General features: G+C 40.1%; 1 protein-coding gene across 4 annotated transcripts in view; it reads left to right on the forward strand.

Moving 5' to 3' along the window:
• The first annotated feature begins 12262 nt into the window (after positions 1-12262).
• Positions 12263-27648, forward strand: part of nckap5l (NCK-associated protein 5-like) — a 657886-nt gene continuing 642500 nt past the window's right edge. Inside the window, exon 1 of one of the 4 annotated variants that reach the window (XM_043694066.1) lies at positions 12263-12495. The gene's annotated coding sequence lies outside the window, so the exon portion shown is untranslated. The remainder of the gene's footprint in view (positions 12496-27648) is intronic. The other 3 variants (XM_043694059.1, XM_043694057.1, XM_043694060.1) reach the window with 3 other exon arrangements.

Here is a 27648-nt window from a genome sequence, read left to right on the forward strand (position 1 = left end):
TGGTGGTGGGGTCCGTTTGGAGGTGGCGGAAATGACGACGGATGATACGATGTATCTTGAGGTTGGTGCGGTGGTAGGTGAGGATCAGTGGGGTTCGGTCCTGGTGGCGATTGGAGGGGCATGGTTCAAGGGCGGAGGAGCGGGAAGTGGAGGAGATGCGGTGGAGAGCATCATCAACCACGTCTGATGGGAAATTGCGGTCTTTGAAGAAGGAGGCCATCTGGGTTGTTCGGTATTGGAATTGGTCCTCCTGGGAGCAGATGCGGCGGAGGCGACGGAATTGGGAATATTCTAGCCTCAACAAACTCCACACTCCATTGCCTGACTCAACACTGAACCACTCTAACCACAACACTGTTGACCTGATTCCCACCATCACACGGAGCAGGAGAATCGACGATTTGGGCATGAGCCCTTCTTCAGGACGAAGGGCTCATGCCCGAACCGTCGATTCTCCTGCTTCTTGGATGCTGCCTGACCTGCTGCGCTTTTCCAGCAACACATTTTTCAGCTCTGATCTCCAGCATCTGCAGTCCTCACTTTCTCCTACCATGAGAAGCTGCCTGGCTTTGTAGCTGCACTAAAAGACAAGTCAAGATCAAAGTAATGTGAGCCTGTTAGCTGTGGCTGAGAGGTAAAACTTCAAAGAGGGAAGAAAAGGCAGGGATGCTGTGAACACTGAAGTAGGCACAAAGTGAATGACCATTCAAAGCTCAAGCAAGTAATCTCTGGGGTGCAACCTGGTCCAATCTGTGAGCTGTGCAGCCTATCCCTGTGCAATGTGTCTGGGTGGCAGCATTCAATGTGAGGGCCCAATGTGCTCCGGAGTGCAGCAATAAAGTGAAGAAGTGTACGGTCAGTGGATTGGAGATGTGCCATGATGATGTGGTGGGGCTGGTAAGAGTCAGATGTCAACGTTCATGGATAAGGCCTGGTCACTATCCATGAAGTGTGCTCAGAGAAGCTGGTGCTAGCTGGCGATCTGAAAGGAGCAAGTGGCGAGCTGGAGTTGCCAAGTAACTGCTCCGGTTTTTATGTCAGGAACTCCTCACATTTAGTTATATCCAGTGGGTGAAAGAATGGGAAGCTGCATATTAATAAGGTGCAATTAGGTCATGATGAGGGTGATAATAAGTGGTAGTCAATGACCTTTTCCAGAATAAAAGAAATGTCCACCAGGCTTTTTTAATAAACTTTTAAAATCTAACTCATTTATTATATGCAAGACTTATTCTTCAAACAAGTGGGAAATATATTATTTAGAATTATTTAGAATTAGAGATGCCATTATTTACAATTAAACTGGATCTCCTTGATCAGAAGGTCACACATTTGCACACAGATATGACACCACTGCTATACAAAGAGAATATTGGTTTGATAGAAGAAAGACAAAAGGGGAATAAAATGCCTGTAGGTCATCGTTACAAACTCAGAACATACAATAATTGACTACTTGCGGTTCTTCGATTTCCTGTCGATGAGATCAGAATGCTGACAGCAGCAGAATAATGCAAGATCTGCAGACCAGATTTCAGACTCAGATAGGCAACAGTTACGAACTCTGATATTTGAAATATTATTAGGTTTCAGATCTTTTCAGTTGGTTTTACTTTGTCTCTCACCAACAGAAAGAGAGAGAGCTTTTTTTCCTTGAAAGCATTTATGACAACCTGGAGCATCGGAGGCTGTGAGGGGCATGGATAGGATAAATAGACAAAATCTTTTCCCTGGGGTCAGGGAGTCCAGAACTAGAAGTCGTAGGTTTAGGGTGAGAGGGAAAGATATAAAAGAGACCTAAGGGGCAACGTTTTCACGCAGTGGGTGGTACGTGTATGCAATGAGCTGCCAGAGGAAGTGGTGGAGGCTGGTACAATTGCAACATTTAAAAGGCATTTGGATGGGTATATGAATAGGAAGGGTTTGGAGGGATATGGGCTGGGTACTGGCAGGTGGGACTAGATTGGGTTGGCATGAATGGTCATATTTGCATCCAGATGTCTTTTAAATGCTGCAATTGAATGAGCCTCCTCCATTTCCTGTGGCAGCTCATTCCATACATGCACACCCTCTGCATGAAAAAGTTGCCTCATGGTCCCTTTTAAATTTTTCCCCTCTCACCCTAGACCTACGGCCTCTAGTTATGGACTCCCCCACCCCAAGGAAAAGACGTTATCTTTTTACACTATCCATGCCCCTCATGATTTTATAAACCTCTATAAGATCACCCTTCAGCCTCCGACGCTCCAGGAAAAACAGCTCCAGCCTATTCAGCCTCTTCCTACAGCTCACACCCTCCAACCCTGCTTGTATATCTTTTCTAAACCCTTTCAAGTTTCATAACATCCTTCCAATAGGAGGGAGATCGGAAATGCATACAGTATTCCAAAGTGCCTTAACCAATGTCCTGGACAGCCGCAACATGACCTCCCAATTCCTATTCTTGATGCTCTGACCAGTAAAGGAAAGCATACCAAACGCCTTCTTCACTATCCTATCTATCTGCAACTCTACTTTCAAGTAGCTATGAACCTGTACTCCAAGGTCTCTTTGTTCGTCTTTGCAAACACTCAACAACCTAGCAAGGTTGTTGCTAGGCAATGAACATCACAGGTTTGAGAGCTAAGACCATAAAATCCATATCTTATTTCTCTTAAAAGCTTTACTGAACACGTCACCCAATATTACATGCTTTTTCAGAAAATGGCAGATAATCCACAGTTCTTTTGAATTCCAGTTCCAAAAGAATTACACAATAAACACTCTGGCCACACTGCTCTATATTCCTTTTTCTCATAGTTCATAAACAGATATGTTTTCTTAACAACTTTACAGAGTGGCTGCAGAGAATCTATTTCCCTGGCTGGAAAGTCTACAAAAGAGGTTATAATCTCAGAAAATGTGGTTCAATATTTAAGAACGCGACAAAACTTTTTCAGTTCCAGGAGTGTGAATCTTTGGAATGATGTACCTTAAAGGGATTGAGGGACATGAGGACAGGACAGACATATTGCTGCAAAGGTTCAGCTTTTGATCTTAGTGAATAGCAATGCAGATGTGATGAGCTGTATGTTTTACATTTGCTCCAACTGCGTATGTTCTTGCATGTTGTTTGGAACTTAAAGAATTGATATACCAGCAACAGTCAACACAAGTGATTGTTAGGTTTACAACAGATCCAAGTTATAACCTTTACTGATTTTAGTGTATTCCAAGTCTTCTGTTGCCTTCCAGTCTGATGATCACAATGTATTCCACATAACAGGAGTTATGCTATGCACATCTGGATTATGCTCAAAATGTTATTAATCCAAGTCTGTGCCAGTTTCTGGGCCAACTTTAGCAGTAATATTGCAAATAATTTTTTATTGGAATATGAATTGTGTTTTAGTTGTAGTACAATCAGATCTTGAAAAAAATATATTGAATAAAGCCAGCTGACAAATAAATTAACTCACAGTTAGTGAAGTAGAAATTCACTTCTATATTTGTAATTTACAAGTATTCAGATTCATGCAAAAGATAAGTTATTTTTCTCTAACCATCCCAATTTAACCAAACCATAGTCACAACTATGTCAATGGACCTTAACTTTAAGTGAAGTGTAAAGCAAGGAACTGACATGAACCTGTCTGTTAGAAAAAGAAAGTGTTTCCTCCATGAATCAAAACTGAAAGGAATATAACTCAAGAGGGATAAGCATTTATAGAATCACTCAGAAAGGAAACAGAAAACCATTGTGTGATTTTTCTTTCACAACCTTGAGGTAAAGTGGAAGAATCTGGGGTAAAAGTCAGACACCATAAATACGTGTGCCCTTTAAGAAATTTAGGATACACTAAATTGACTTGTTAAAACCACTAATACAAGGCCTAATCCTTAGTGTACTGATTTACTGAACCTCAAGATTTGGCATGTCTGTGCAAACCGTATTGCATCATGTCCTAGCCTGTACCAAAAATAAATGTTCCCAGACCCATGGGTGGGTGGAATGTGAAGAAACTGGTTTTGAAACCACTATCGCATGCATTCATCTGAATCACATTCAACAAGAAGGGTGCAGGTATGTTTATGTAGGCTTTAAGTTCCAAAGTTGGTTTTGCCTTGGACAGTGGTACCTTTGCTGTTCCTCACCTCACCTAAAGGCACAAGTCTCTTTGTTGGGTATAATTCCATAGATCACTGTAGTATCTCTGTCAAACAACAATTATTATAATCTGAATTTAGATTGTGAACTGGCAAAGTGTATTTGTGCCAGCTCCTGATTTTATAGTCATGCTGTAAATGGAGTAAAACTGTTTCATATTTCAGAATAATCAAAAAGATGAAAATTCAAATGGGAAAGAGATGGACAACTGTGTAATTTTATTTATTTAATTTTTGAGAAGTGAGGCCTTAATCTACAGTTGCTTCAAGTTTGCAATCGTGTCTTTGCCGCTGTTTTCAGAGTCAGCTGCAAATTCTGTTCCTTAGCTGTAATCTCCATCTCTCTGCTTGCAGTTTCTGCAACTAAACTAGACCCTGAGATAAGATTACAACCATAAATTCACACCACTGTTAATGCCACCTATTTCTAGCTGTGTATCTGCCAGACCTCGTTCCCATCTCTGTTTATATGTTGCTGAAACTCTCATCAAATTCTACCTGCCATTGTGGTCAGCTGTTGGCTGTATCTTCCCTTGCTTATTTTCAAACTTCTCCTTGCCATGCTGAACCTCCATTTGCTCCTTCTTTATTAATTACTGCATATAAGCGAGTGCCCATTGGAATTCACATATCCTACAGTTCATTTGGAAGGGGCAAGTTATTCCCACAGGCACACTATCTCTCAAAAGTTTTGTTAAGCTTAGACTCTATCTCTGTCACAAGTTGAAATGCATTACAGCGGTAGAGAGTTTAAAAACTAAACAAACTTCAATTGCCATAGCACCCACTCTGGGAACAGGTTGATTACACTTGAAAAAAGACTGTCTCCATAAGAACAAATGACTTATTGCAATAAACAGACAGCACTGTAAACTTTACTGCAATTATACTGTAGCTCCAGACAATTAAAAGAATATCAATTCCACCTTCTCCATCTTATTTCCACCTTCTCCATCTTATATTGTATCAATAATGTGGTCAGTCATCTCATTCTCAGTGCATGACTGCTGGAGTTCCTCAGGGCCCAAACATATTTAACTGCTTCATCAATGGTCTTCCTTCTATCATAAGATCAGAAATAAGGATTAAAAACAGAAATAGCTGGAGAAACTCAGTAGGTCAGGTTGTGTCTGTGGATAGAAAACAGGTTTAATGTTTTGAGTCCAGTGACCCTTCTTCAGAACCCAAAACTTCAATTCTGAAGGAGGATCACTGGACTCGAAACATTAACCCTTTTCTCTCCACAGGTGCTGCCAGACCTGCTGAGTTTCTCCAGCTATTTCTGGTTTTGCTTCAGATTTCCAGCATCCCCAGTCCTTTGTTTAATTTCAGAAGGAGGGATGTTCCATAATGGTTACACAATGGTCAGCATCATTTTCAACTCTTCATGCAATCTTTCCTCATTTGCAGCTAGACCTGTATTATATTCAGATTTCGACTAAAAGTGGCAAATAGCAATTGTACCACATAAGTGCCATCTAATAGCCATCTTCAAGAAGAAAGAATTGCCATTTAGTTGTAATATATGAACTATTAATCTTTAATTCTATTAACTAATTCAATATCTAAACAAAAAAACTGAAAGATCTATGGTTGCTGGAACTCTGAAACATGAACATAAGTTGCTAGAACATCTCAGCCGGTTTAGCAGTATCTGTGGAGAGAAAGCAGAGTTAACATTTTGGGTCCAGTGACCTTTCTTCAGAAATGATGGTTGCTCGAAAAAGGATGGTGTTTATGCAGAAGTTAGGGTGGGAAGAGTAAATGATAGGTGGAGATAGAAACCAAAGAGAGAGAAAAACAGTTAGACAGACAAAGGAGTGGATAAAGACCAGTTTAGGAGAATGAATAGCTGCTAATGGGGACTATTAGTAGCTGTATGGAGCAGATATTGAGTCGGTATGGACTCGATATTGAGTCCAGAAGACTGCAGAGTTCCCAAGTGGAAAATGAGGTGCTGTTCTTCCCGCTTGCAATGAGCTTCACTGGAGCACTGCAGCAAGCCTGAGACAGAGATGTTGGCCAGAAAACATATCAATATCTCACCTACAGGAGAGGTCAAGTTTCTAAAAAGCTCTGCTATGAATTAACAGTACATATGTCTGAGCAGTTCACCTGTGGAATTTTACACATACCATTGTCTATAGGATGGGAAAAGCTCAAGAACAAGGAGCAACAACCATTTCTTCTGTAGAAACTGCCAGAGACAAAGGAAAAGCCATTATACAAGATAGGCATTGAAGACTTCCCTTCTGTTTCAATGGCATCTTGATAGCCTTAACAATAGATGATCAAATCTCCTTCATTTAGTATGGATTCCTTCCAATGTGTACCAGTAGCCATGATCGATGCTCGACTTGGGAAGAACTAACATTATAAGTTTATTTGTTTGTCACAGAACGGCAATAAAATCAAAAAAGCAAGCAGAATGGAATAAAAAATATCTCTCTCAAAGGCTTTGTTAATTTGTGCAAGTTGAAATGCATCACAATGGGAGAAAATTTAAAAAACAAAGAAACTTCAAATGCCATAGCACCCATTCGGGAGCAAGTTGATTACACTTGTAAAGAGACTGCCTCGATAAGAGCAAACAATTTGTTGCAGTAAACACAGAGGGCGCTGTCAAATCTATTGCACCTACACTGTCATTTCAGACAATTATAAGAATATCAGAACCATGAAATTCTTACTTTTTTTCCCAATTCCACCTTCCCCATCTTCTAGTTGTTGCATTTACTTGATTGTAGCATATGTAATGATTGTGAGATTCAGGATAGATTTTACCGTTTATGTGATGTTTATATTTTAAATAGTGATTTGAAAAAAACAATGCAACAGACTCTTTACTTGCTATCTGAGAACTAGCTGGCTGATTTCTTCATAGTTTTATTTATGTTCTAGCACATACTGAACTGAAAAACATTTGAAATGAAACAGTCAAATGACCTCCCTGTGTTCAATGTTCTCATTGAGAAATTGGCCAGGGGTTTTCACTGAATATCTGTATAAACCTGTCTTCACTGGTTAGTGTACACATAAGGCTTTCTACAATTCCATGTGCTCGAAGTTAAAAATCACGCAACACCAGATTATAGTCCAACAGGTTTAATTGGAAGCGGCGCTCCGAAAGCTAGTGTGCTTCCAATTAAACCTGTTGGACTATAACCTGGTGTTGTGTGATTTTTAACTTTGTACACCCCAGTCCAATACCGGCATCTCCAAATCATGCGCTCTAAGATTAGCCTTATTGACAATCTCACAGATATATCCCAAGGCATGTGTTCACTTCGCAAACCTGATGCTGAAGTAGGGCGTATCAATGCCATCCTGTCGAATAATGGCTGCCTTGGTCAGATTACTTCTCACTCTATGTCACACAAACTCCTTGAAGGCTCTATAGCTGTCACTATTGGTCCTAAAGAACGCTTTGTCTCTTCCAGGCTGAAGGCTAAAAGATCTCAAATATTTGAGCAATAGGTGAAGCCAGTTATTTCACTGCTACAATGCAGTAGCAACACAAGTAGTGTTCACCACTAACAGGATCTTGCCATCAAGCCCATCTCAGAAATAAGTAGTGTGGTACAGTAACAAAAATGGAAATGGCTGGTGAAACTCAGTAAGTCTGGCAGTATTTGTGGGAAGAAAGCAGAGTTAACATTTTGAGTTCATTGAGTCTTCATTAGAACTTGTTAATGTGGTACAGTGTTGGTATGATGCCAGGTGTATAGACCATATATCCAAAACCTTGTATCAAATGATATATCCTTTTGTTGTTTGCAATGAGCAAGGTACTGTCCATACCCAAGCTGCCCGCGCATGCACAACTCACTTTCATAATGGATGAAATTCGGAAATTCGATTACATTTGCCAAGTAATCTTGAATATATGAAGAATTATGCTGACAATCAATTTAGAATTGTTAGTTGGCCTCACAGTATGTCATATTTGAGTGTACTGAAAGTTACATTTTTAATACCTGTTTTCTGCAGAAAGAAAGAATTGCACATGGGTTGTGCCTGTTTCAGTTGAAAAACAACAGATGACAGCCATTCACTAGTTCATTTCTTAAGCCAATATGCTGATTAATCAGCATTAAACTGTTTGATTTAAACTTTAAACAAAACCTAGCTGTTAACTGTCAACCAGTATTAATGGGCTCTCACTCCATTACAAACCCCTCTCACCAATCTGAGTCCACTTGCCATTTACTTTCACTAATCAGCAGTCCCCGGTTATAGTATAAATGTTGGTTTTTCCTTTGAATTTGATTTCTTGTGAAATATTCTCAATACAGCAAAACAAAGAGCTTCCAAAAATATATTTTTTCTCAGCAATACTCAAATTCTGTACTACCAATGACTATCTTCACAAAAATCAAACTTTGTTATACCAACTTCAAAGTGCAAAGAGAGAAATTATCCAGCCCTCAAGACTTAGTCACAACAGAACCAAACTATCTCTCCTTGAGGTGCAAGGGTACTTGCAGCACTGAATTCCCCATTATCAATGTCCTGGGGTTTACTACTGACCATAAACACTGTGACAGCAGAGGCAGATAGAATCTAGGCATTCTGCACTGAGTAACTCATGCCCCGTAGCTTTGTGTAAGTCAGGACATAAGTCAGGAGTGTGCTGGAATAGTTTTGACTTACCTGGATGGCTGCAGCTTCAACAATACTCAAGAATCTTGACATCATCTAGACCAAGGAGAAAGTGAGGACTGCAGATGCTGGAGATTAGAGCTGAAAATGTGTTGCTGGAAAAGCGCAGCAGGTCAGGCAGAAGGGCTCATGCCCGAAACGTCGATTCTCCTGCTCCTTGGATGCTGCCTGACCTGCTGCGCTTTTCCAGCAACACGTTTTCAGCAGCGATCATCTAGACCAATACAACTCGTTTGATTGGCACCCTATTCACCAATCTAAACATTCATGCCCCACACCACTGAGATATAGTGGCAGCAATGTATACCATCTAAAAGGTGCAGTACAGATATTTACCAAGGCTCCTCCTTCCCCACCCAGGACCTCGAACACCTTAAAGGAAAAGGGCAGTTTATACATGAGAACACTTCCACGTAAAGTTTTCCTCCAAGTCTCTCCCCATGCTGACTGGAAATATATTGCCGCTCCTTCAGTGTCACTGGGTCAAAGTCCTGGAACTCCCTTTTGAACAGTAATGTGGGTGTCCGTATCATACCTGGATTGCCACTGTTCAATAAGGCAGTTCAAGAGCAATTAGAACATAGAACATAGAATGTTACAGCGCAATACAGGCCCTTAGGCCCTCAATGTTGCGCTGACCTGTGAAAATAGTCTGATGCTCATCTAACCTAAACCATTCCATTATTATCCATATGTATGTCCAATGCCCATTTAAATGCCCTTAACGTTGGCGAATCTAATACTATTGCAGGCAGGCCATTCCACACCTCTACTACTCTCTGAGGAAACTACCCCGATACCTGTCCTAAATCTATCACCCCTCAATTTAAAGCTGTGTCCCTTTATGTTAGCCTTCACCATCTAAGGAAAAAGACTCTCACTGTCAATGCTATCTAACCTCTGATTATCTTATACATCTCGATTAAGTCACCTCTCAACCTTCTTCTCTCCAACGAAAACAGCCTCAGTTCCCTCAGCTTTTCCTCGTAAAAGCTTCCCCCCATACCAGGCAACATCCTAGTAAATCTCCTCTGAACCTTTTCCAAAGCTTCCACATCTTTCCTATAATGCGATGACCAGAACTGTATGCAATACTCCAGGTGCAGCCTTCCCAGTATCTTGTACAACTGAAACATGACCTCTGAAACTCAATCACCCTACCAATAAACGCAAAAACACCATATTAACAACCCTATCAACCTAAGTGACAACTTTCAGGGATTTATGCACCTGGATACCGAGATCTCTCTGTTCGTCTACACTGCCAAGAATTTTACCATTAGCCCAGTACTATGCATTCCTGTTACTTATTCCGAAAAACTACCTCACACTTTTCCACGTTAAGCTCCATTTGCCACTTTTCAGCCCAGCTCTGCATCTTATCTATAACCTCTGTAACCCACACCATCCTTTGGCACTATCCATAACTCTGCCTACTCTGGTATCATCCACAAATTTACTAACCCAACCTTCTATGCCCACATCCAGATCATTTATAAAAATGACAAACAGCAGTGGCCCCTAAACAGATCCTTGCGGCACACCACTGGTAACTGAGCTCCAGGATGAACATTTCCCATCAACCACCACCCTCTGTCTTCTTTCAGCTAGCCAATTTCTGATCCAAACTGCTAAATCACCTTCAATCCCAAAACTCCGTATTTTGTGCAATAGCCTGCCATGTGGAACCTTATCAAATGCCTTACTGAAGTCCATATACACCACATCAACTGCTTTACCTTAATCTACCTGTTTTGTCACTTTCTCGACGAACTCAATAAGGTTAGTTAGGCACGTCCTACCCTTCACAAAACCATGTTGACTATCCCTAATCAAATCTGAGGCCCTCAAAGTTGTTAATGACAAATCCAGCTCATTGTGGAATAGTGTCTTAGTGTGGTCCTTTCAGGCTACATGCTTCAAAGTAAAACAGTACAAACAGTGTCAGCTCAAACTGGAAACATGTATGTCTATTTTATTTCCTTCTAAGTTACACTTGATGCAAGGGGAGGCAATGAGATTTGTGAATTCTCATTTTGTGCCCATATTAATTTATGCTAATAATCTCTGATTAGTATTACTAAATATATAAACGAGGCCTTGGATCAGTCTAGGAATTATACAGAGCATTAATCGGACAGACTGCTGGCGGAAACAAATCTTGCCTTGGTAACTTGTGGTCAGGTTTGACGTGCCCATATTAGCACATTATTTGTGCTTGTGGAGCTTCTAATCCTGAACATTTTCTTTGATTTATAATTTACAAAAAATACTTCCTTGTTTTAAAGAAATATATTCAAATCATTTTCCTAATTTTAAATTACGTTCCTGCTTTTTGAATCATTAATATTTTAAGGGATAACTATCGGTTATTATAATGAATCATACAGCAGGTTTTAATTTAAAAATCAGAGACATATAGATTGTATATGGTATTGCTCATAGTCATGTTCCAGCAATAGATGATTAACAAGTAGTGTCAAATGCTGCAGGCATAGTTGGAAGATGTAAATCGGAAGTCATAACAAATGGTAATAATGAGCCCAACCTATAGAATGATCTATTTACTCTCCACCTTACTTTTATTCATACTGACAAATCATTTTGCTCTTTGCTCTGTTACTTTTTCACATTTGGTGCATTTATTGCAACAAATGGTAAATGAATGAATGATGCGAAGTTAACAAATTCTTTTGGACCCTTAACTTCTTTTGTACATAAGTATGTACCTCAAATCCAGGAACATTGTCACGTGTTGATAAATTCCAATTTTAGTGCTAAATATTTTGCATCATACAATATATTTGTGCTCTTTTCACAAATTCTAAAAATATTTTATTAAAATTTTGGTAAATTAGGTTTTAATTTCATTTTTAATTAGCAAGAGGATGAAATTTCTGTTGTGTAGAAACAGTGAGAAAAGAATTTCACCTGCTAAATATTGTTTTACTGTGGGATAATGTGGACCCAGTGGTAGTGTCACTGGGCCTGAGTTTTTGATTGTAATGTTCCCCACCCAATACATTGTTACAGGTATGCCAATAATGTTTTCAGAAGTGATGTAGTACAGAAGATCAAATTCCAAAAGTGATAATTTTCTGATGTACCATGAATACTTCTAAAAGGTACAGCTGGAAAATTACACTTTGTACTTTAGCATTCACCAGCTGTAAATAAGTGATTGCCCCAGTTACTGGAAGTGACGGGTTTGATAGTAGGTATGATTGGTGTAACAAACTTTTTTTTAACTCTACTGATGTCTGATTGGTTCCATACTGAGTTCATTTATCTATTAATTTCGCAACCTACAAGGAAAACAAAGACCGTAGCAAAGATAAAACAGAACTATATCAACATTCAGATTACATTCAGTGTAGTTATATTTCCTTTCCTATTTCTGGCATCCAAAATGGACACCAGCAGTCCACTAATCCATCAATAAATCAGTCCTTTAGAGAGATGTACCTTAGTCAGTAGAGAGAACATTATAACAATTTTCAGATGAAGCAAATCTCGTGAATGAATAATAATTCAACTATTTTAATGTGACTTTCCTGATTACTTCAGCAACAGAATAGAGAATGCAGAAGGCTGATAAGAAAGTAAATGAACTAATCCATTTCCAGAAGTGTACAAGGAGAAAGTAAGAAAGTGTGAAAGCATCTGTCTCATTGCAGCAGTATTCTGGTGAGTAACTAAAATTCCATTTTAAACATAACTATAAACCACATTAATGTCACTGTTGTTGCAAATATACTACATTTTAAAGTATTGAAAAAGCACTGTTCTAAATCTTTGAGTTATGCCCATCGTAAACGAATTAAGAACTTCATATTTTGACTTGTGAGTGACTGCGGGGCAATGGCAATTACTTCTAATATTTTGCTTTTGAGTTTTAATTTCTCTTTGGATAGGTTCTGATCATTATCATTATTGTTTAGTTTTGTCCAGCTAATTTAAAGCCCTACAAAGATTTTAATGTAGCCATTGAAATTATTCTGAATTCTTTTTAATGAAGATAACAGGAAGTTGATTAATTATTCCATACAACCTATAGGTATTTATGACACTGATGAAATGATTCATTTGCCCTATTCCTCTTTCAAGCTGAGAGATGGTTTAGATGGAAGCTATTCTAAACTGCTACCAGGGATGAGAGTTTGTACATCAATTTACTATTGTATATTGAGGTTAATGCGGTACAATGGTTGTGACTCTACCTCTGAGCTGTGAGAGTAAGGTTCAAGTCCCATGTTCTCCAGTGATGCATGATAACATCTCTGAACAGGTTGATTAGAGAATATTTAATCAATCTAGGATTGCTAATTAAGAGAGTATTACACATTGAGGCTCTTGATGTGCAGTGGTCGTCTCCTTACCTCTGAGCTAGGAGACCCCAATTCAAGTACCACTTGTTAGTTTTAATTTGTTGTTCTCCAACTGCCCCGGTGAATTATTAATTAATTAGTTTGTCAAAAGGGTGATTTGGTGGTGGGCTATTAAATAAAATATATTGAGGGGCTCTTGAGGTGCAGTGGTAGTGTCTGAATGGGTTGCTTTAAGAAAAGGTTGGACAAGACTTTGAATTGGAAGGTCAATAACTGCACTATAACATAGAAAGTGTTATTTTTGTTATAATTTATTCAATCTTCCCATTCATAGGTATTTGTATCATTAAGCTTTTACTGGATAAAGCATAAAGAAGTGATTAATATTTAAATTGTTAACCATGTGGATTTCCAGTTCTGAGGAATAGAAAGGACTTGTTCTAACTCACATCTCAATTCTGCACCTTTTTTCAAGCATCATTTTTTGGTATAACTTCTGCATTCAGATAAAAGTTCAGCTAATCATTTTACTTTGTTAAATTCACAGCTAATTTTATGTTAAATCTTTTGGAGGAATGTTTTGTGCCATTGTTTCAGTCAGTCCAATTTAATCTTCATTGATCTTCTGGTTTTAAAACTTACTGATGCTCCACATCAAGTAACTCTCTTGTCTCTGTAATACCAATCACCAGGTGAAGTCTACAGTTTAACCAGGATTTTTCCATTCTCTAGCCTCTCCCGATTTGTGAAGGTGGAGCACTATCCTAAAATTCTGATTACTGAGACATTGGCTCGGGTACAATATTCAAATGAGAATGTTCATCATGTGTGTGAAGCTGCAGAGTAAGTTTTCCCAGGCTATGACAACATCAAATTAGAAAGGAGGTGGGATATCAGTGTCATAACTAAACCAAGATCGTGATCAATAATAGCATCTTTGTTCTTACTAATCAAACTGACAAGAATTAACTGAGCATTTAAACATGTGACTTTCTATAAGGTTCAGTTTTAGGATAAGGCTTAAATAGATTTTTTTTAAAAATTATGATTATCATTCTGATGTTAATGGTCAATTTTTAGACTTGCAGCGCAATTGAGATTTTTTTTGTTTCATAATACCCAACCCACCTCCCTCTGCCACCAATCCTATGATACAGATAAATTCCAGGCATCAAATGCTTTTCTTTATTAATTCATGAGATATGGGCAACACTGGCCAAGCCAGCATTCATTGCCCATACCTAATTGTCAGGAGGGCGGTTAAGAGTAATCACATTGCTGTGGGTCTGGAGTCACATATAGGCCAGACCAAGTAAAGATAGCAGATTTCCTTCCTTAAAGGATATTAGTGAACCAGATTTGATTTTCCTGACAAGCAATAATAGTTTCATAGTCATCATTGGACTCTTAATTCCAAATTTTCTATTGAAATTAAATTCCACCCTCTGCCATGATGGGATTCAAACCCAGATTCCCTGAACTTTACTTCAGAATAAGGATTAATAATCTAGCAATAATACCACTAGGCATCACTTGTAGCAGTTTTATACCTGAGCTGTGGTCCTTCCTAACCTATCTGTTGCAACACGTCTATCCACATGAACAGGAGCTAATTCATCAATTACTTAAAATCGTTAATCAAATATCTTGCAGTCTGCACAAAAATACTTGAACTTCTTCAATTATTTGAGATTATAACTAGTCAAATGGATAAGGGGCAAAAAGACAGTGTCTTTTTCAAAAAGGCACATATGGGAGAGGTACATGTTCAAGAAGAAGGTGCATGGGATTGGTGTTATAAATTAGTAAGATTTGAAGGATCATGCAGAAAAGGAATTGTGAGAATAAATGATTCATTTTCTTATTGGTAGACTATACTGGATTGATATTGCAAAGATCAGAGCTCCAGTATCCTCTATTTACAATTCGCGCAATACCTTAGAGGCAGCTGAGTTAACTGACAATACACAGTTAAGTGGAAAAGTAAGGTGTGAAGAGGTGCAAAGAGACTGTGAAAGGATTTACACAAATTAAGTGAATGGATAAGACCCTGGCAGATGGAATATAAGGTGGAATGTGAAATGATCCATTTTGACCAGGAAAATAAAAAAATCACAAACAAATTTTTGAGAGAAACAATAACTTGATTTTATAGGGTGCTTTTAATATGATTAAATTTCCCAAAGCATCCTACAGGGGTGGTTTCAAACTTGACACCAATCCACTGGAGATATATGGACAGAAGTTGGTCAAAAAGCAGGGTTTGAAGGAGCAACTAAAAGAAGGAAAATGAAGCAGAGAAACTTGAGAAAAAAAATTCTAGAATTTAGGGAGTTGGCATGAGATTAGAAAATAATGATGGATGTTGTTAAACCAATCACACCAAAGTAACATGTAAATACAGCAAGCAATTAAGAAAGCAAATGATATACCACTATTACTACAAATCGAATGCAGTAAAAAAAGTGAACCACTCTTAGCACAATTGTATTAAGAGCACACCTAGAGCACTATATATAGTTTTGATCTCCGTACCTAAGCACATGTCTCTTTATCTTAGAGGGAGTGGTTTCCAGAATATAGAGTTGGCTTATAGGGGAGATTGAGTACACCAAGCTTATTTCTGTGATATTTTTAGGAATGGAAGTTGATTTTTTTGAACTGTTTATGATTCTTAAAAATCTTGACGCAATAGATGCTTGGGAGACGTTTCCATGACTTGGGATATCTGGAACTGAGACAAAGCCTTAGAATGAGGGATTAGCCATTTAAAACAGACATCAGGAGAAACTCCTCCATGGTGGAAAGGCAAGGACAGGTGGAGTGTGTGATCTCACTGGAGTCTTACATTTCAGGTTTGTTGGTGAACAAAGGCAAACACTTCTTGTTTCTGAATGACATATCACTCAAAAGTGGGATAATACAGCCAATTCTTCTATTACGCTATGGTTCCATTCTTGTGCAACCTCGCATTATAGAAAAATCGCGCTTTAGAAACTGCAATTAAAATGTTGGCATTGTAATTGGTTACAGCCAACATACATTTTAAAAGTTCATACGTTGTAGAAACAGCGTCACCAATTTGTCAAATGCATTACAGTGAATTTGCGTTAATGAAACGCGGTTTATAACAGAACAACCTGCACTCTTTTTTCATGTCCTGTATTGGATAGTTCATTGCCATTAATCATTTTTTCTCTATGCCAAGTCTAGGGTCCACCTAATTGCCAGTAAAAGAGGGTAGACCGCTGATGAGACAAAACAGAAGAGGCACTTGTCTTGTGTAACAAGACAGTTCATTGCCTGAAAGAAATAAGTACAATTTATATTAATTTGCTTGGTTTAATTATTTAGGGCCAGCAGGAGGTCTCCATTAATTCCTCCCAAAGGCTTCACGACATCATCAAATTGGCTGTCGCTCAATCTAACCTGGACATTAACTTTATCAGCACCATTACCTTATATAATATCTGTTGGACCTCAATTACATGATGGATCCAAAAATGCATTTAATTCCTTCAGTGGGAAGCAGGCCATTCAGCCATTGAGTCCACACCAGCCTTCTGCAGAGCGTCCCATCGAGACCCATACCCCTATCCTATCCCTGTAACCCTGCGTTTCCCATGGCTAATCCACCAAGCCTGCATGTCCCTTGGATCTTATGGGGAATTTACCATGGTCAATTCAACTAACCTTCTAGAAGAAAGTGAGGACTGCAGATGCTAGAGATCAGAGCTGAAAATGTGTTGCTGGAAAAGCGCAGCAGGTCAGGCAGCACTCAAGGAGCAGGAGAATCGACGCCCCGGGCATGAGCCCCCCCCCAGGGCAACTGAAGAAGGGCTCATGCACGAAATGTCAACCCTCCCGCTCCCCGGATGCCGCCCGACCTGCTGCGCCCCCCCAGCAACACATCTTCAGCTCTTGAAATGCAGGACAACTAAATGCATCAAAGTTTACTAAGCGTCGATTCTCCTGCTCCTTGGATGCTGCCTGACCTGCTGCGCTTTTCCAGCAACACATTTTGAGCTCTGATCTCCAGCATCTGCAGTCCTCACTTTCTTCTGCATTTCAAGACCCATGTTTTAAAATGTTGCTCTTGAATTCCAGTTTTAAACTTGCAGTTTTACTAAAAAAAAGCATGCAACCAAACTTCAGTCAAGATGTTGCTAAGCAATCTGTCTCTTATTTATACCTATGTAAGTAAACTTTGATGCATTTAGTTGTCCTGTATTTCAAGAGCTGAAGATGTGTTGCTGGGGGGGGGGGGAGGGCGCAGCGGGTCGGGCGGCATCCGGGGAGCGGGAGGGTCGATGTTTCGGGCATGAGCCCATCTTCAGGAGCCCGGGGTGGGGGGGGGCGGGGCTCATGCCTGGGGCGTCGATTCTCCTGCTCCTTGGGTGCTGCCTGACCTGCTGCGCTATTCCAGCAACACATTTTCAGCCCAATTCAACTAACCTACACATCTTTGGACTGTGGGAGGAAACCTGGAGTACCCAGAGATGTTCTGACAAATATGTCCTAAGGCCCCCCAAAGAGGTATTAAACAAAATATGACACCTAGCCAAATAGGAGATATTCAAACAAATGATCAAAGGCTTAGTCAAAGCGATAGGATTTATGCAATGTCTCAAAGAGAGAGGAAGGGAGTGAATTCCAGAGCTTAGGGCCTAGGCAGCTGAATATACAGCTACCAAAGTTGGAGCTGTTCAAAATGTAAAATGAATGCAGATATCTTCAAGGGTTGTGGGGCAGAGGAGGTGCATATAAAGGTGCACGGCAGATGGTGGAATTTGAATTCAATAAATATCTGTAATTAAGAATCTAGTGGTGACCATAAATCCATTATCGATTGTTGGGTAAAACCCATTTGGTTCACTAATGTCCTTTCAGGAAGGGAGCTGCCACCCTTACCTGGTCTGGCCTATATATGACTCCAGACCCACAGCAATGTGGATGACACTTAATTGATCGCTGCGCAATTAGGAATGGGCATTAAATGCTGCCTAGCCAATGACACCCTCATCCCGTGGATGAATAAATTTTATAAAAAAGGACAAGGAAGGATTTGAAAATGAAGACAAAATTTAAAATTAGGATGCTGCTTGACTGGGAGCTGATGTAAGTTAGCATGCATAGGCATGATCGGTGAATGGGACTTGCTATGAATTAGAAAATCAGCAGTGGTGATTTATTTAAATGACCTCAAGTTCACAGCAGGTTGAATGTGGGAAAGCAGTCAACAGAGAATTGGAATAGTTCATTTTTGAGGTAACAAAAGCATGGCTAACAGTTTCAGCTCTTAGGCGAGGAGAGACTGAAGTTAGAAGATGCTGCAGAGGTGCAAATGTACAATCTTAGTGATGGCAGAAATATGTGTTCAAAAACTCATTTCGGCAACACCTATGGCTTAGAGGTTGCAAAGAGTCAGCTTTTGCTCAGGGAGGCTAAAAAGAGATCAATTTTAAACATTCTCTGAGACACCGACAGCAGAGCAGAATCACATTTAAACATAAGAAAAATACAGACCCCTTTACTTCCATAGTGTTCAGTTTATATCTTTCTTTGTTATGACCAGTTTTTGGGTGAGGTCTTCCAATTTTCTGACATTTCCATTTGGGATATTCCAAATCGTCTAGTTCCTCGGAGAGTGGGAATGAAGTGTCTCCCCTTCTTCATTCACCCACCCCCTTGGTTAGTTGCAGCAAGGTAATTTAACATGGATCCCTTCCCTTGTGATACCTTCTTCCCAGACCAAATGAATTGGTGATTTAAGAGGTGCCAATTTAGACTTTGTTAAGTTAGCAAAGGGTGCGTTTTCTAGTTCTTAAACATGCAAAAGCATAATATTAATAATATGACATGCATGCTCCCAGATTAGAAATCAAAAGTGATTCCTAAAGAAAGTTAAAAAGATATATGGATCAGTCTCTGAGTTGTTCTGAAGAGTGACTGTAGAATGTTGTGGCTGTTATAAATGGAACATTGATGTTGGAATTGATCAATCGATTTTGAGATTCTTGGTTTCATAAAATAGGTTTTATTGATTTTTGTTGGTTCTGCTTCCTTTCAATGATAGCTAGTTGGGAATTTGTTTAACCTTTCTTAACCTGCAGTGCAAGGATGTTTAATGACAGTTTTCAAGTTGTGAACTTCACAGCCTATTAGTATGTCAGAGCATGATCACATGCAGTCTAAAGTTCTAGTCATTTTTTAATCCCTTTTGTTTATGTTTCGCGGGAAGAGTGAAACACAAACTTGTCTGCAGGAGATGGCATTTTGTGAACAGAAAGGTGGGTAATCAGCCTCTGATTATCTTTTCCATTTTAGTCTTTCTCTTTGAAATTCCCCTGACTTTGTACAGTATGACCTTTCATGAGTCCACACAGAACTCAACCGATCACTGAATTCACAGTCAGCTTTTGACTTTAGCAACCCTTTTTTAAAAAGCATATGTTGGGATTAAAAGTGCAATATGTTCAAATAACTTTGACATTCTGATCTGTGGTCCTGACAATCCTCAAGCCCAATTTTTAAAATACTGCTCAAAGGTCTAATTCTTCCGAGGTATTGTAACCACCACCAGATTGCTACACTGTGCTAATTTTCTCTGTCATGCTGCAACTTCTTATTTCTGGCTCATACCTCAGATTCCATCTTCTCCACAACTGCATAGCAAACCTGAAATGCATCTTGCTTTTTCAGATCACTCGATCTTCAGCAGAATAGAAATTATAGCCCTTCTTTTAATGGTACCAGCTGCCATACCTTGGTAAGTATATTTAAATGTCCCAGTGTTTCTTTGGAAAGCTACCCAGGTGTGGAAGTTGGAATTCTCCAAAGTCTCTGAACCTACTCAGAGTTAAGACACTTTTGGAAGGTCCCAACAGTCGAGGGAATTACCCATCACGCTTCTTAGAAAATTTCTGTTGAGTCCTTGGATCAGGATTTCTGAGGTGTCCTGTACTGCAACTTCTGGGAAACCACCAGCATGTTTTCCATGATGTTTCTGGTCTCAGCTTCCAAGGGACACTATCGTCTGGCCACTCAATATGTGTGCTATTGTCATGATGTCAGTGCCTTTGTGCTGGTGCTCTTCCTGGAATATTTGAAAGAGCATAAGAAATAGGAGCAGGAGTAGGTCTTTGGCTCTGCAAGCATATCCCATAACTTCATGGATGAACTGATTATGCCCTTACCTCTACCTTTCTGTCTGTCCTCATAATCCTTCATTTCTTTATAGCTGTGGATTCAGAGCGGTGCCTAATCTTCATGGAACTCAGAATTAATGACACATTCAGCATCAGGATTTGCTCCTTCCATCTGAATATGCATCAATGAGCTGTCTCTGGATGAATCTTGAGATCACATCACAGAGTTTTTGGCCTCAATAAATTCCTCAACTGGATCAGTAGGTAGTGAGCACACTCATAGGCTCAGTGCATCCATCTTTGTCAATGACCTGTCTGCTAAATTTGGGATGGCAGTCCCTGGTCTGATGTAATGAATCTCTTCAATTTTGGGGTCTTTTGAGTACAGCTTCTGCATAATTGTGTATTGCTCTGAAATGTAAAAGCTTTTTGGGCATGCAGGATAGTGAGGGGACTGCTGGGAATAATGCCCCCTCCTTGGTAACTGAGTGACTGACACAATAGCCGACACCTTACATTATGGGGATGGAGCTGTTTTTCTATGTGATATAGAATTAGTTTAAGCAAGTTATTACTAATATTTTCATTTTGTTTTGGGTGAGTTCAATAGGAATACTTAAACACGTTTAGTCGCTGAGCATGCATGGTGAAGAGGCGAGTTTGTGAAGAGGGTAGCTACACTGGTTGAGAGCAGACCAAATGTTCTTCTGTCACCTAAGTAACATATAATTAAAGTTGACCCTAAATTTTTTGACATTAATTACATGTAATTACCTTTGTTTCTCTGGCTTTGATGCTTTCCTGCTGACATGGCAATCCATTCTTCATTTAATAACATGTCAGTGTATTTTTTTTGTGTGTTCCAAATTGCTTTCTTTATCTCCTGGCAAATAATGTGTTTGTAAGCTGTCAGTTCAGGTTTAATAACTTGGTAGAAAATGGAAGCTTGAAGTGACTGACTTCATTGAACAGGTATGCGTGATTGCATAATGTTAGAGCTATTTTGAAGTAAAACTTTGATCATAGGTGCATGTCTTAAATGATTACCAGGCAATATTTTTCTACTTCACCTTGATTACATATTAGTTGTGTTATGCACTAAAGACTGGGCTTATTACAGCTGCCATTTAAATGTCTGATAAACAGTATTAAATATTTGGGTGAATTAAGATTGTTTGGACAATACAGATTTTTGCCATGCCATCATCTTTATCTCTTCCATGATTCAAGGGCATCATTTGTGTGGTTGCATTTTTGCCTAACCTTGATTGCCCTTGAACTGAGTAGCTTGCTGGACCATTGCAGATTGCAGTTAAAAATGAACCATATGGAATGATTCACATGTATGCCAGACAGGGTAAGGATAGCAAATTTCCCTAAAGAACATTGGTGAACCAGATGGGTTTTTACAACAATTCACTGTAGTTTCATGGCCATTACTGAAACTAAGTGCGTTCAAGAAAATTTTCTTTAAGAGGTCTAAAAGGGGTCATGAAATATTTTTAGCAAACAAGGTTAAGGAAAATCCCAAGCCTTTTATTTGTATATAAGGAGCAAGAGGGTAATGAGAGAAAGGGTTGACTCACTCAAGGACAACGGAGGAAAATTATCTGTGGAATCAGAGAAAATGGGTGAGATTCTTAATGAGTACTTTGCATCGATTGTCATCGAGGAGAAGGACATGACAGATGTTGAGGTTAGGGATAGATATTTGATTATTCTAGATCAAGGTGGCATAAGGAGGGAGGAAATGTTGGGTATTCTAAAAGGCATTAAGGTGGACAAGTCCCCAGGTCCGGATGGGATCTATCCAAGGTTATTGAGGGAAGCGAGAAAGGAAATAGCTGCAGCTTTAATAGATATCTTTGTAGCATCCTTGAACACGGGTGAAATCCCGGAGGACTGGAGACTTGCTAATGTTGTCCCTTTGTTTAGCAAGGGTTGCAGGGATAATCCAGGTAATTATAGACTGGTCAGCCTGACATCATTGGTAGGGAAACTGCTGGAGAAGATATTGAGAGATAGGATCTGTTTGCATTTGGAAGAAAATGAGCTTATCAGTGGTAGACAGCATGATTTTGTGCAGGGAAGGTCATGTTTTACTAACTTAATAGAATTCATGAGAAACTGACAAAGTTGATTGATGAGGGAATGGCTGTAGATGTCATATACATGGACTTCAGTAAGGCATTTGATAAGGTTCCCCATGGTAGGCTGATGGAGAAAGTGAAGTTGCATGGGGTGTACTTGCTCGATGGATAGAGAACTGGCTGGAACAGGAGACAGAAAGTAGTAGTGGTAGTAGAAGTAGGGAGTTTCTCAAAATGGACAACTGTGACCAGTGGTGTTTCACAGGGATCTGTGCTGGACTACTGTTGCTTGCAATATACATAAATGATCTGGAGGAAGGTATAGGTGGTCTGATTAGCAAGTTTGTAGATGACACTAAGATTGGTGGAGTAGCAGATAGTGAAGGGGACTGTCAGGGAATGCAGCAGAATATAGATAGATTGGAGAGTTGGGTGGAGAAATGGCATATGGATTTCAATCCAGGTAAATGCGAGGTGATGCATTTTGGAAGACTCAATTCAAGAGCAAACTATATGGTAAATGGAAAAGCCCTGGGGAAAACTGATGTACAGAGTGGCCTGGATGTTCAGGTCCATTTTACCCTGAAGGTGGTAAACGTAGGTCAATAGAGTGGTCAAGAAGGCATACGGCATGCTTTCCTTCATTGGACGGGATATTGAGTACAAGAATTTGCAGGTCATGTTACAGTTGTATAGGACATTGGTTTGGCCACATTTGGAGTACTGTGGACAGTTCTGGTCGGCACATTACCAAAAGGATGCTTGGAGTTGTTGGAGGGAATTCTGAGAGACAGGATTGACATGCATTTGGAGAGGCAAGGACTGATTAGGGATAGCATGAATCTGTGAATGAGAATTCATGTCTCACTAACTTGATTACGTTTTTGAGGACATATAACCAAGAGGATGGATGAAAGCAGAGTGGTAGACGTTGTCTACATGGAGTTTAGATAGGCCTTTGAAAAGGTTCCACATGGTAGACTGGTTAGTAAAGTTAGATCACATGGGATCCAGGGAGAGTTAGCTAATTGGATGCAAAATTGGCTTGATAGCAAGAGACAGAGAGTGGTAGAGGGTTCTTTCTCGGCCTGGAATCCTGTGACCAGCAGTGATCTGGAAGGATTGGTGCAGGGTCCACTGTTGTTTTGTCATTTACATAAACAATTTGGATGAGAATTTAGTAATTTAGTAAGTTTATAGATAACATGAAAATTCATGATACTGTGAACAGTGAAGAAGGTTATCTAAGAGTACACCTTGATTTGCTGGGCCAGTAGGTCAAGGAGTGAAGATGAATTTTGATAAATGCGAGGTGTTACACTTTGGTAAGATAAACCAAGACAGGTTTACACAGTTATTGGTAGGGCCCTGGGGAGTATTGTCAAACAGAGAGACCAAGGGGCTCAGGTGCATAGTTCCTTGAAATTGGTGTGACAGATAAACAGGATAGTAAAGAAGACATTTGGCACACTTGCCTTCATTAGTCAGAGCATTGAGTAGAGGGGTTGGGGTGTCATGTTGTGGCTGTATAGGTCATGGGTGAGGCCACTTTTGGTGTACTGCATAAAGGTCTAGTCACTCTCCAATAGGAAGGATGTTATTAAATTGGAATGCATGCAGAAAAGATTTACAAGGATGTAACTTAGACCGGATAAAAGCAAATTACTGTGGATGCTGGAATCTGAAACCAAAAGAGAAAATGCTGGAAAATCTCAGCAGGTCTGGCAGCATCTGTAAGGAGAGAAAAGAGCTGACGTTTCGTGTCTTACTGACCCTTTGTCAAAGCTAGAGCTGCCAGACCTGCTGAGATTTTCCAGCATTTTCTCTTTTGGTGTAACTTAGTCTGAATGGTTTGAGTTATAAGAACAGGCCAGATAGGCTGGGACTTTTTTCCCTGGAGCAAAGGAGGTTGAGGGGTGACCTTACAGAAATGTATAAAATCGTGAGAAACATCAAGAACATGAATAGCAAAGGTCTTTTCGCTATAGTAGGGGAGTTCAAAACTAGGGAGCGCAGGTTTAAGGTGAGAGGAGAAAGATTTAAAAGGGACCTGAAGGTCAACTTTTTCACACACAGGGAGCTGCATATATGGAGTGAACTGCCCGACGAAGTGGTAGATATAGGTGGTAGTTACAACATTTAAAAGCCTTTTGGACATCTGCATGCATAAGAAAGGTTTAGAGAGATTTCAGCCAAACGCAGGTGAATGTGACAAATTTAGTTTGGAAAACCTGGTCAGCTTGGACAAGTTGGACCAAAGGGCCTATTTTTATGCTGTGTGATTCTATGATTGTACAAATTTAAATTACACCAATGGCTGTGGTGAGACTTGAACTTGTGTCTTCAGTGCATTAGTTTGGATTCTTGGTTACTAGCCCACTGATATTACCACTTCTGCTTCACATTTCTTTTGCAACATCAATTCAGTGCTTTTCAATGAGACCACCTGGAGGAGGAAGATCTTCGCCTTTGCATCCAGCTGGTCTCAGGTTTCAGAATTGAAATGAGTAAAACTTTACATGTTGGAATATTATTCTGCTGTTTTTGGAGTGCAGCCAGAAGGGCCTTGCAACAGGGATTCAAAGCTGCAGGCTATACCAATGATTAGTGTTCCATTAGATTACCTACAGTGTGGAAACAGGCCATTTGGCCCACCAAGTCCACACCGACCCTCTAAAGAGTAACCCACTCAGACCCATTCCCCTACATTTACCACAGACTAATGCCCCTAATACTATGGTCAATTTAGCATGGCTAATTCGTCTGGCCTGCATATCTTTGGATTTTGGGAGGAAACTGGAGCATCCAGAGGAAACCCACACAGACACGGGGACAATGAACAAACTCCACACAGACAATGGAATCGAACCCGGGTCCCTGACACTGTGAGGCAGCAGTGCTAACCACTGAGCAACCGTGCTGCTTTCTTTTCGTTGGGCATAAAATTCAGCCAAGGTTCAGCCTATACCTTTGGTGACCTGAATGTGCAAAGACAGGTTGGGTCAAATTATATGGAACCCAATTTGAGTGCATTGAACAGTGGGCTCAGGTTGAGGTTGGATGGGGGTCGGTTGGTGCAGAAAACCACCATAATTGTGGAAGAACGTACATACTTTGCTTTAAGGAACAGATGCATCTGATTCAAAGCAAATGCACTGGGTTGTGTATTTTGCAACACAATTTGACACAGCTTAAATGTTCTTCATGCAATCACTGTTAATCTCTCATGGTAATCAAATACATCATTGACTACATTATGAAACATGCTTTTTCTTCCTTCTTAAGATTAAAATAAGGTTTCCAATTTGGATAGTATCTTTTTACAAGGAATTAATTTGTGCATCAAATCCCTTCCCCTTACATGTCTTACAGTACAATAACAATATATCTGGTTTTAGCTTGCATTAAAGTAAAAAAATTGCCATCTGTTCAAGTGATAGAATATGCCCTTATAAGGCATTAGCCCTTTTTCAATCAGAAAGACTGTGATTATAAGACCATAAGACAGAGGAGTGGAAGTAAGGCCATTCGGCCCATCGAGTTCACTCCGCCATTCAATCATGCCTGATGGACATTTCAACTCCACTTACCTGCATTCTCCCCATAGCCCTTAATTCCTTGTGACATCAAGAATTTATCAATCTCTGCCTTGAAGACATTTAGCATCCCGGCCTCCACTGCACTCTGCGGCAATGAATTCCACAGGCCCACCACTCTCTGGCTGAAGAAATGTCTCCGCATTTCTGTTCTGAATTTACCCCCTCTAATTCTAAGGCTGTGTCCATGGGTCCTAGTCTTCTCGCCTAACGGAAACAATTTCCTCGCGCCCACCCTTTCCAAGCCACGTATTATCTTGTAAGTTTCTATTAGATCTCCCCTTAATCTTCTAAACTCCAATGAATACAATCCCAGGAACCTCAGCCATTCCTCGTATGCTAGACCTACCATTCCAGGGATCATCCGTGTGAATCTCCGCTGGACATACTCCAGTGCCAGTATGTCCTTCCTGAGGTGTGGGGACCAAAACTGGACACAGTACTCCAAATGGGGCCTAACCAGAGCTTTATAAAGTCTCAGTAGCACAACGGTGCTTTTATATTCCAACTCTCTTGAGATAAATGACAACATTGCATTCGCTTTCTTAATCACGGACTAGCACTCCCAGATCCCTTTGTACTTTGGCTTTATGAATTTTCTCACCGTTTAGAAAGTAGTCCATGCTTGTATTTTTTTTTCCAAAGTGCAAGACCTCGCATTTGCTCAGATTGAATTCCATCAGCCATTTCCTGGACCACTCTCCCAAACTGTCTAGATCCTTCTGCAGCCTTCCCACTTCCTCAGTACTACCTGCCTGCCCACCTAACTTTGTATCATTGGCAAACTTCGCTAGAATGCGCCCCGTCCTTTCATCCAGATCGTTAATATATAACGTGAACAGCTGCGGCCCCAATACTGAACCCTGCGGGACACCGCTTGTCACCGGCTGCCATTCTGAAAAAGAACCTTTTATCCCAACTCTCTGCCTTCTGTCAGACAGCCAATCCTCAATCCATACCAGTAGCTCACCTCGAACACCATGGGCCCTCACCTTACTCAGCAGCCTCCCGTGTGGCACCTTATCAAAGGCCTTTTAGAAGTCGAGATAGACCACATTCACTGGGTTTCCCTGGTCTAACCTACTTGTCACCTCTTCAGAGAATCCCAACAGGTTTGTCAGGCACGACCTCCCCTTACTAAATCCATGTTGACTTGTTCTAATCCGACCCTGCTCTTCCAAGAATTTAGAAACCTCATCCTTAATGATGGATTCTAGAATTTTACCAACAACCGAGGTTAGGCTAATTGGCCTATAATTTTCCATCTTTTGCCTTGATCCTTTCTTGAACAAGGGGGTTACAACAGCGATCTTCCAATCACCCGGGACTTTTCCTGACTCCAATGACTTTTGAAAGATCTCAACCAATGCCTCCGCTATTTCCTCAGCCACCTCCCTCAGAACTCTAGGATGTAGCCCATCGGGGCAAGGAGATTTTAAGACCTTTTAGCTTTTCTAGCACTTTCTCTTTTGTAATGGCAACCATACTCAACTCAGCCCCCTGACTCCCTTTAATTGTTGGGATATTACTCATGTCTTCCACTGTGAAGACTGACGCAAAGTACTTATTAAGTTCTCCAGCTATTTCCTTATCTCCCATCACTAGGCTTCCAGCATCAGTTTGAAGTGGCCCAATGTCTACTCTTGCCTGTCGTTTGTTTCTTATGAATTGAAAGAAA

The sequence above is a fragment of the Chiloscyllium plagiosum genome, chromosome 7, assembly GCF_004010195.1.
Source record: "Chiloscyllium plagiosum isolate BGI_BamShark_2017 chromosome 7, ASM401019v2, whole genome shotgun sequence".
In the NCBI taxonomy this organism is placed as follows: Eukaryota; Metazoa; Chordata; class Chondrichthyes; order Orectolobiformes; family Hemiscylliidae; genus Chiloscyllium; species Chiloscyllium plagiosum.